The following is a 12,500-nucleotide window of genomic DNA, read 5'->3' on the forward strand; positions in this document are numbered from 1 at the left end:
TTGTTTTTTGAATAAGTACATGAATGTAATACCTTCGTTCATATTAAGATTAGTTCTCCATATCAATAACTCCATTTATGAATATGCAAAATGAAAGTATCAAGGCCCCATGGTTCGGATCATTGCATGGTATTCCTTTGCTTAATACTTCCCATTACGACTCTCTTATATAAATGCATTTTCTAAAACCCGCGGAACAACAACAACAACAACAACAATAATAATAATAATAATAACAACAACAACTTATAGGCAATGATGATAATGACCCAAATAGGTGAAACCACTAAAACCATCACAATCGTTATGATGTGGTAGATGTAGAATTTAATAAAGGCTAAGAATATCTTTCAAAGTATGTCAGCATATATCAACTTTCGATCGTTTTCAAGCCTTTTCCTTCCACCGTTCGTCCGACAGACCAAGAGGAAAGTCACCAATCGTACTGGCGCATATGTACGGTAGGTCTCATTTCATTTCGGAAATTATATTATAACTAATTTTCCAATGAAACAATCACGGTTGCAAATATATTAGATATTTAACACTGATAGGATTAAGCCAATTTATTTTATCAGGGAATTTTATTATAAACAAAATATCTATTAATAATTAGCCTGATTAAGCATGATGCCATTTTTAAACATTAAAAAATCATTAATTTGTTTTTATCATAGCTAATGATCTTACTTGGCAATGAGATACATTTCAGAGATGCTATTCATCCATGAAAAAAAATATAACAAAAGTGAAGTAAAGTTGCTTCTCAAAATACGATTTTTTATTACTAGAAGAAAACAGAAAGAGATAAAGTTATAACAAACACCTTTATGGTAAAAACAACCTTTTTATGGTTTTCGTCTATTAAGTTTCCATAATCTCCAATTGAGACATCTTATCATTTGAATGGCTTCTAAAATCTACGCTATTAAAACTTAATGCCATGAAATCAAGATGTAAAATTTAAAAAATTGCTCTAACATAAAATTACGCCAAAGTTTTGCCGATATCAAATAATACATATCACGGCTATTTCTTCACACGTTTTAATGACTTATGATAATGACGTCTAATGCTAGATATGTCACCTTGAAAAGTCTTAGCCTTTTGGTGATTTATCTCTTAACGGGAACTTTCCATGATTATAACTACCCTGTGTTCCTACTGTTATTATCCTCTTCCATCACATATGAGAACATGTATACAATTAGGAATACTTTCAACCTCTTGGATATTTTACGATGAAAAAAAAAAAATCATATTTCGCTTTTTATTTCAGGTTGTTATGTATACCTCCCGATATACCTATTTGCTTTGTGCTTCAGTAAACATGATTGAAATCACGCTCAATTTCATCCAGGGATATTTTTCTGCGCTTTATATTTCCTGAGGATTTGGTTGGGAACGGAAAAATATTGTAATTCTTATTCGTTGCTGGCCTGATTATATTCCACGAATTCTCAAGTCTCAGATATTTTCAAAAGGGAAGCCTAATTTATATTTGTATGACGTTTTTATGACATCACTTTTGATAAGTGATATCCCAGTTGCCCTTTTCTTCGTTGTTCACGAACGCATATAAATTAGGACAGAAAATAATGTTTTACTCTGAAATGAGTTTTGGCTTTATTTCATAGATATTTGCTTTCACTTCACAACCTTTTAACTATATACGACCTATTCTCATTATTGTTATTTCACCTGATAATTACTTGACGATCTTACTATTCTATTCTACTTGTAACACAATTTGAGCGATGTTCAACTGAGAAGAATTCATCAATGTATAACATGATAGACCCTAAAACAGAGATTACTTCGTGGATGTAGTGAAATATAGTACCAGTGCCTTTTAGGATTCCAACCCCTCAATAATCCAATTCTCTTGCTAATTCAGCGAGATGATTGGATTATCAATGGGTCTTTACCAAATCTATTTCTGTCATTTGTAAGTATTTTCAAAAACTGAAAAGGGACTTATGAAAACCAATTTTCGTTTTATTCGGAGAATGAATCACGACGTGGAAAATAAATAAAAAAAAAAGGAAATAGGAGCGTAGAATTATCGAACTGTAGTACTGAATATAAATTACTCTCAAATAAATGTCGACCAAAAATATATATAATTTAAAAGGTCCATGATAATGTCGTGCATCATGCAAGAATATATATGAATGCCTTTTTATATAAATCAATTGAATGATTTTCATTTAAAACTTTTCTTTTATGATAATAGGCAATAAAGGTTTATATAAAAAAGTACTGGTACTTGAAAATAAAAAGTTGAGAATGAAATGAAATAGCTTTTGAGAATTCTGAATTGTTATTCATAAAAATGAGTTAAACAACAAAAAAGATTTATTAACGTTGTGGTTGGCAATATGGTAACTCCCTGAATGGTGAGTGTCAGACTGGGTTTAGAGTCCCGCTGAGACTAGTTAGTTTCTTTGGTGACTGAAACCTCACTATCCTTATGAGGTAAGGATGAGGAGTTTGAGTCATCAGCAGCCATTCCCTGTCCTTCCTTGGTCGTAGCTTGGGTGGAGAGATTGGGGGTTTGGGCGCTGATCATATGTATATATGGTCAGATTCTAGGGCCCCATCCTCCTTGATAGGGCAATGTTACTATCACTTGGCTCTGCCATTCATGAGCGCCCTTTGAACCTTTAAAGAATGTAAATTCTCTTATATTCCTAATAAGGACACAGTGCATAATTGTTCCTGGCTCACGTTAAATGTTTGCCTCTCATAAACTACAGAGAAAAGCGACTTCGTCATATTACGTGGGACTGTCAAGACTCAGGAGTGTCAGGAACGTTATCAGAAATGTATATTTCACAACAGTTTCTGACGAAGGAATTCTATTTAGAAATAAGTTTGTTTCAACTATCTGGTTTGTAGAGTTTTTATTAATGTAAACCAAAAATTCTATTATATTTTTTTCGATACCAGTCAAGCACAAAAGAAATGAAAGATTTGATATGAAATCAAAAAGAAACATATCGAATTACGTCATTATTTTCTGTTTTCGTTGCCTTTACAATATCCGTGTATTAAGAAGACAATTGAAGCTACGTCTATGATCGTTATAGAGGTAGTTGTTATTATTATTACTATCATCATCTTCATTATTATTATTATTATTATTATTATTATTATTATTATTATTATTATTATTATTATCATCACCCTAGTTGGAAAAGCAGGATGTTATAAGTCCAAAGGTTCCAACAGGGTAAAATATCCTAGTGAGGAAAAGAAATAAGGCAATAAAAAACTACAAGAGAAGTAAAAAATAACATATTTTAAGAACAAAAACACTAAAATAGATCTGAATGAACAGGAATTACATAAAGGATCACTGTGAAACATTTCCCGTTCCCTTCACACTGCGATAACCATCATTTTTTTTTATCTCGTGCTGAGTTGAGCCGCAAAAAAACACTAATCATCAATATGACCGACATTTTCGCAGATAAGAAAAATGTCGATGTTAGCACGAGGGATAAGGAAACTAATTACAGAGTGACCTTGGGCTTTATTTCAGATTTTCTTTTTCAATAAAAAGAAAATGCAATGATGCCCGGGATGTTTCACCCAGTTTAACAATTTTCACTTAAATATAGAATATTAATATTATTGTTATTGTTATTATTATTGTTATTGTTATTGTTGTTGTTGTTACTAGCTAAGCTACAACCATAGTTGGAAAAGCAAGATGTTATAAGACCAAGGGCTGCAACAGGGAAAAATAGCCCAACGGGAAAAGAACTTAAGAAAATGAATAAACTATATGACAAGTAACGAATAGTGTACATAAAATATCTTAAGATAAGTGACAACGTTCAAGTAGATCTGTCCTATAAAACGGAGAATTATGTCAGCTTGTTCAACATAAAAAAAAAAAAAAAAATGGCTGCATGTTTGAACTTCTGAAGTTCCGATAATCCACCCATCCGATAAGGAAGATCATTCCACAATTTGGTCAAAGAGGGATTATAATTTCTTGAATACTGTGTAGTATTGAGCCTTATGGTGAAGACGCCATGACTGTCAGAATGAATTGCATATGTAGTACTAGATACAGAATAATAAATCTTATAGACCTTAAGTTTTTCCCCAACAAATTAATGTGAGATCCAGCAGCTGTAGACCAGACAGGAGAACAATACTCGGAACAAGGCAAATGTAAAGAATTAGAACATTTATTCAGGACAGATTGATCACCAAAAATCTTGAAAGACTTTCTTAACATACCATTTTTTGTGTACAAATGAAGAAGAAAGACCAAATGCCTTTCTTGAACGTAAATTGGCAATCAAGAATCACACCCAAAATTTTAATGGAGTTATAAATAGTTACAGAAACATTATCAATGTAAAGATCTGGATGTTGAGGAGCCACTGTCCTCGACCTACTTACAATCCCAAATTGAGATCTCTATTAAAGGTTTCAGCAATAAAAGAGCTACATTCACTAGCTTTCTAAGCCAAACCACATATCATGTTGTTACAGAAATAAGGTGCCAAAAATAGTACCTCGAAGAACATCAGATATAACCTACCTGTATTCACTATAGTGCCCATCTTTGCTATTTTTACCTAAAAAACCAATATTGATGCTAAAAATACACCCACCTACTCTCATTTGTTTCAGTTTGATAAAAAGGGCGTTATGATCAAAACGGTCAGACGACGTACTAAAATCCAAGCCAATCATACAAATTTTCTGACCATGATAAAGGGTATTTCTGTACAACACTGGAGATTGTAAGGTCATCACATGCAAACTAGTCAACAGATTATTACCTTCAGCATACTTATTAGGACGTTTTACCAAAAAACGTCCAAAAGCTTCAGACCAATGGGACTAATGGAAATCAGTTGGTTATAAGCTGAGCTACAGCTTGCGCAAGAATAAGTAGCGAATGCAAAAAGAACCTCTTCTGGCTAACTGGCAAGAAATATATTAGAAAACGTAAGAACTAAGAAATCAAGAAGCTAAGAAAAGAGAGATCTCTAAAAAAAAAGGAAGGAAAAATACCATTAGGGTCTACATCTCTACAAGCATCAAGGGCCATCAAGACTGTTTTAATTTTACGGGACAGAAAAGCTAAACTAGTTAGTTTGACCTCAGGAAAACAGGAATGAGGAATATTGAATTTATCATTGATCTGCTTACTGTCAAACACATCAGCCAAAATGGTTGTTTTTCTCTTTGGACTATGTGTAATATAGCCATCTGGTATAAGTAAAGGAGGAACTGTTAAATCTACACCAAAGAGTGCACCAAAGACTGCAGATTTAAGGGTAGTCCACCATTTATGATCCTGGGTTATACCAGAAAGGTTTTCTTTTAAACCATAATTGTATTCCTTTTCACCTGAAGCAATACATTCTGATCAACATCTCTTAACCGAATATAGTTATTCAAAGTCAATATGATCTGTAACCATTCGAAAGATGATAAACCACTTGCTTCTCCAAAGAAACTCGTCTAGAATCATCACTCGATTAGGATTTTTCTTTCGCTGGGTATTTAAACACTCGATACTACACTATCATTCTATAGAACTACTACCTCAAACAAGTTTATACAAGGATGACCAATACAAAATCAAAAGATTACTCAAAATACCATTCTAGTTTGCTCAAAATTTCATACATATATAACATGAGTATGACACATCCTAATTACTAACATAAACAAGCATAATCACCAGTTACCAGACCTGTGGGTAGCCTCAATTATGATCTGCCCACAGCCTGACTCAAAGGCAACGTCCAAGTCTCCTCAGCCACTGTGATCAATAGGAGATACAAAATCCAACCACTCCCTATGGTGAGCCTTTTCATAATCTTCTTTTATCTTAACCATAGTGGTAAGAAAAAAATAGAACCATCCAAGTCTGATTACAACAGATGGAACACAAATAAAGATGGTGATGCTCACCACATACATTTATGATCTATATCTCATAACATCCACATTTTACAACAGGACTTAAGAGGAGGTTACTGCCATTTTCCCTTCCCTAGGAATGGGATCTTGTTTCAAAATTACTGGTTTCTTAAAACATTGAATAAGTAGCTCAGACGAGTACCTCATTTGAGAAACCAAAGTTTCTGTGCATAATAGGACATCATACTGTCTGGAGGCAACTACAAGATCTCTAATATTGCCATGTCATCCCCAAATATTACAATACATTAGACAACACTGGCAAAGTCTATGATGCACTGCTCCAGATTTTGCCCAATATCTCCAGACAATACATACATACATACATATACCAAGGCACCTCCCCCAATTTTGGGGGGTAGCCGACATCAACAAATGAAACAAAAAACAAAAAGGGGACCTCTACTCTCTACGTTCCTCCAGCCTAACAAGGGACTCAACCAAGTTCAGATGGTACTGCTAGGGTGCCACAGCCCACCCTCCCACATTATCCACCACAGATGAAGCTTCATAATGCTGAATCCCCTACTGCTGCTACCTCCGCGGTCATCTAAGGCATCGCAGGCAGCAGCAGGGCCTACCGGAACTGCGTCACAATCGCTCGCCATTCATTCCTATTTCTAGCATGCTCTCTTGCCTCTCTCACATCTATCCTCCTATCACCCAGAGCTTCCTTCACTCCATCCATCCACCCAAACCTTGGCCTTCTTCTTGTACTTCTCCCATCAACTCTTGCATTCATCACCTTCTTTAGCAGACAGCCATTTTCCATTCTCTCAACATGGCCAAACCACCTCAACACATTCATATCCACTCTAGCTGCTAACTCATTTCTTACACCCGTTCTTACTCTCACCACTTCGTTCCTAACCCTATCTACTTGAGATACACCAGCCATACTCCTTAGACACTTCATCTCAAACAAATTCAATTTCTGTCTCTCCGTCACTTTCATTCCCCACAACTCCGATCCATACATCACAGTTGGTACAATCACTTTCTCATATAGAACTCTCTTTACATTCATGCCCAACCCTTTATTTTATACTACTCCCTTAACTGCCCCCAACACTTTGCAACCTTCATTCACTCTCTGACGTACATCTGCTTCCACTCCACCATTTGCTGCAACAACAGACCCCAAGTACTTAAACTGATCCATCTCCTCAAGTAACTCTCCATTCAACATGACATTCAACCTTGCACCACCTTCCCTTCTCGTACATCTCATAACCTTACTCTTACCCACATTAACTCTCAACTTCCTTTTCTCACACACTTCCAAATTCTGTCACTAATCGGCCAAGCTTCTCTTCTGTGTCTGCAACCAGTACAGTATCATCCGCAAACAACAACTGATTTACCTCCCATTCATGGTCATTCTCGTCTACCAGTTTTAATCCTCGTCCAAGCACTCGAGCATTCACCTCTCTCACCACTCCATCAACATACAAGTTAAACAATCACGGTGACATCACACATCCCTGTCTCAGCCCCACTCTCACCGGAAACCAATCACTCACTTCATTTCCTATCCTAAACACATGCTTTACTACCTTTGTAGAAACTTTTCACTGCTTGCAACAACCTTCCACCAACTCCATATAACCTCATCATATTCCACATTGCTTCCCTATCAACTCTATCATACGCTTTCTCCAGATCCATAAACGCAACATACACCTCCTTACCTTTTGCTAAATATTTCTCGCATATCTGCCTTACTGTAAAAATCTAATTCATACAACCCCTACCTCTTCTAAAACCACCCTGTATTTCTAAGATTGCATTCTCTGTTTTATCCTTAATCCCATTAATCATTACTCTACCATACACTTTTCCAACTACGCTTAACAAACTAATACCTCTTGAATTACAACACTCATGCACATCTCCCTTACCCTTATATAGTGGTACAATACATGCACAAACCCAATCTACTGGTACCAATGACAACACAAAACACATATTAAACAATCTCACCAACCATTCAAGTACAGTCACACCCCCTTCCTTCAACATCTCAGCTCTCACACCATCCATACCAGACGCTTTTCCTACTCTCGTTTCATCTAGTGCTCTCCTGACTTCATCTATTGTAATCTCTCTCTCTCATTCTCATCTCCCATCACTGGCACCTCAACACCTGGAACAGCAATTATATCTGCCTCCCTATTATCCTCAACATTCAGTAAACTTTCAAAATATTCCGCCCATCTTTTCCTTGCCTCCTCTCCTTTTAACAACCTTCCATTTCCATCTTTCACTGTCTCTTCAATTCTTGAGCCAGCCTTCCTTACTCTCTTCACTTCTTTCCAAAACTTCTTCTTATTCTCTTCATATGAATGACCTAATCCCTGACCCCACCCCAGGTCAGCTGCCCTCTTTGCCTCACGTACCTTGCGCTTTACTTCCACATTTTTCTCTTTATATTTTTCATACTTCTCTATACTATTACTCTGCAACCATTCTTCAAAAGCCCTCTTTTTCTCTTCCACTTTTACCTTCACTCCTTCATTCCACCATTCACTGCCCTTTCTCATGCTGCCTCCAACAACCTTCTTGCCACACACATCACTTGCAATCCCAACAAAATTTTCTTTTACTAACTTCTACTCCTCCTCTAAATTGCCAGTTTCTCTTACTTTCACTTCGTCATATGTCATTTTCAACCTTTCCTGATATTTACTTTTTACCCACAGTTTTATTAGCTCTTCAACCCTCACTAGCTCCCTTTTACATCCACCTACTCTATTCCCCCTCTCTTTTGCTACAACTAATTTTCCTTACACCAAACAATGATCAGACATACCGTTAGCCATACCTCTAAACACGTGCACGTCTTTCAATCTTCCACACTTTCTTTTAGTTATCAACACATAATCCATTAATGCCCTTTCTACTACTCTTCCATTTGCCACTCTTACCCATGTATACTTATTTTTAGCTTTCTTTTTAAAAAAGCTATTACTTATCACCATCTCTTGCTCAACACACATATCTACCAGTCTCTCACCACTCTCATTTTCACCTGGTATGCCATACTTCCCAATGACACCTTCTACCTCTCCAGCGCCCACTCTAGCATTCAAGTCACCCATGAAAACTACATAATTCCTTCTACCCAGTCCCTCTACACACCTAGTTAATTCATTCCAGAACTCATTCCGCTCTTTTTCACTTTTCTCACTACCTGGCCCATACGCACTGACAAACGACCAACATTCCCTACCCAACCTAACCCTTACCCACATTAACCTAGATGATATCTCCTTCCATTCCACTACTTTACCTGTCGTCCATTCACTCAGCAATAAAGCCACACCCTCTCTCGCTCTTCCCCTTTCAATCCCAGACACTCTACCAGACATTTCATCAAACATAACTTCACCCTTTCCTTTTATCTTCGTCTCACACAAGGCCAATACATCCATCCTTCTATTCCTAAACATACTTCCAATTTCACATCTTTTACTCTCTATCGTACTACATCCACGCACATTCAAACACCCCAAAACTAGAGTGCGGGGAGCAGTCACTCTCCCCCCAGCTCAATCTCTTTGTCGATGTCTCACAGGATGTAGATACAGGAGAGGGGGTTCCCAGCCCCCTCGTCCCGTCCCTTTTAGTCGCCTCTTATGACACGCAGGGATAACGTTGACGCTATTCTAATTTTTATATGCCCCCGCGGCCACAGGGGGCATATACAAGAATTAAAACAATCGACATAGTTTCATTATTTACTAAAACAGAAAAATGGCAAAAAATTAACTGAATATCTACAAAACAATGCAAAGAATAACTGGTGTAACTTATAGACTAACCATAAAATTGATGAACATGGTGGAATGACACCACGCAAGACTTACAACTCTCTAAGATAGGCACTTCAACTGAAGGAAGGACAGTAACGATGGCTTTGGATATGAATACTAAAGAGGAAGAAAAAGAAAACGATTGAGAACAGGCAACCTCCTGAGCAACTACAAGGCATCATGGGCTTTCCATTAAGCCTCCTCCAACCACCCTTTTAAAAAAACAAGTTTGCCCAAGTGTATACACAGACAAAAATACACGTATGTGCTCAATAATACATATGTATGTATATATATATATATATATATATATACACACACATATATATATATATATATATATGTAATATATATATATATATATATATATTCAATAAACATTTCCACATACAAATTAAAAATAAGTTATATTTTACATAAAACCTGCCTTTCAAAATTTTGACAAAAATGAAGTGGATTAATAAAAAACTCTAATGTTATCTTTACATTTTGTTTTCTCTAATCTCATAATTCTTTTATTCGATCATATTGCAAAAGATATAAACTGATGGCTATTACAGCAGTTCTATTTTTTTTCAGATATCATGAATAAAGAATAAGGCCGTTCTATAATATTTTTAAAATGATTGTGGACAAGTAAAGACCTAAAATGTCATCATTTTTCAAATATATATTGACACCCTCTATGAAAATCATCAATAAAGACACGTGTATGAAGAAATGGCACTCTGTAAGATCTTACGAGACTCACAACGGACTTTTATTTTTTAACTAAATTTAGTAAATAAACTAGGAAAATCTAGGGTGCTCGAGTAAAGTTTTGAACATGACCAAAAAGTTAGACAGGGGGAAGCTCTTAATAAACTTGTAGAAAGTCGTAATAAGTCTTAGTAGCTCGTTCAAAATTCTTACAAAATGCAGTAGACAAGTCCATAAGGTAGATAGTCCCATTTAAATCAAAGCGAGTCTGAATTCTAAATTTTTTTTAAAGAGAACTTTAATTAGATGTTCACTTGACTATTGTGATAGCGCGAGAAGGCAGCGGAAAGTCTCTCTCTCTCTCTCTCTCTCTCTCTCTCTCTCTCTCTCTCTCTCTCTCTCTCTCGAGCTTAAAGGGAAACTGGTCTTAACTACTGTAAAGATACAACGATAAGAAATCTAGGAGCCAAGAATGTGAGAACTATTGCGATTTAATATCAGAAGAATTACTGAGTGTCAGGGAGTATGAAGAGCAGAGAATAGGGTTAATTTCACTAATACAATTAGATATCTAAAGTAAATGTTAAAGGGTTATGTGAATCGGCACGGCAGTAATAAGTAATATTTATAGATTTTCATTGAACTTTCCGGCAGAGTTTATTCTCGAAGATGAGTCAACAATTGAAACGACATATGTTAAAGACGTTGGACAGATACGTGAATTGAGAATTAATCTGGAGCCGAAGGTATGCCACAAAGAATTCGTGACTGCTACGAAGCAGACTGGAACTTAATCCTGGAACTTGCGAGCCGTAAGTAAATCGGATTCAGTTCAGCACCCGTTCCGCGCTATTGATTTGAGACAGTTATTTTTTAAGTACAGTTGTCAAATAAATCGCAGAATATTCTAAACACCGGATGATTTTCTCTATAAAACATACCCTGTTTATGAATTTGGCATAAACAGGGCATTCGTTGGTACCCAGCTAGAATCAACATGTTGGATATTAAGTTTTAGTCATATGAATAAAGGGTTCACTAGCAATAAGATTATAGTTAAACTGCTCCTTTAGTGGAACGACTTTTACAAAAAACTAATCTCTTTTTGATTTACAGACTAAACAAGGCTCCTTTTCATTACCTGCTATTGTGCATCCTTTTCTTTCCCAACTTCGTCATTCGTTGTGTACAGTAAAAATATCTATTTTGAAACTCATTTTTAACCTAAATTTATTCTAAAAGCCCACATTCTTTGGTGCATATCTTTGACACAATTTAACCAAAAATTTATTTTTGTAAAGCTTTAATAGTCTGTAATTATTCAGAATGAGAGGTTTACCTACCTAAATTATATATGAAAATATATTATCACCTCAACAAATGTAATAGTACCATTCAACTCAATGAGACTTCATCTGTTTTTATCTCTATAGGAAAGCTATATATATATATACATACATATATATATATATATATATATATATATATATATATATATATATATATATATATATATATATATATATATATATATATATATATATATATACATATATGATAATTTTACCACATACTTGTGATCTTAATTTTTCTCTAATAAACCCTATATATATATATATATATATATATATATATATATATATATATATATATATATATATATATATATACATATATACATATACATATATACATATATAGGCCTACAGTATATATCGTGAACATTATAATGGGTATGCATAGTGGAAATTGGCGGAGGGTATTCCGTTGACGGCAGTCTTACAGGTGTATTTGAAGTCAAGACTGGATTACTACAAGGCAGAGTACTGTCCCCTCGACTGTTTACTATAGTGACTGATTATGTCCTGAACAAGGTAATCCAAAGAATGAATAATGGCATTGAAAGAAAAGCGAACTAGATATTATGTGATCTTGAATTCCAAGTTATAGTTCTTATTGCCTCTACAATAGCTGAAATGTATAAAATTATTGATAGGTTAGAACTGGAGGTAAGAAAAGTTGGAT

Source organism: Palaemon carinicauda, chromosome 1 (assembly GCF_036898095.1).
Source record: "Palaemon carinicauda isolate YSFRI2023 chromosome 1, ASM3689809v2, whole genome shotgun sequence".
Classification (NCBI taxonomy): Eukaryota; Metazoa; Arthropoda; class Malacostraca; order Decapoda; family Palaemonidae; genus Palaemon; species Palaemon carinicauda.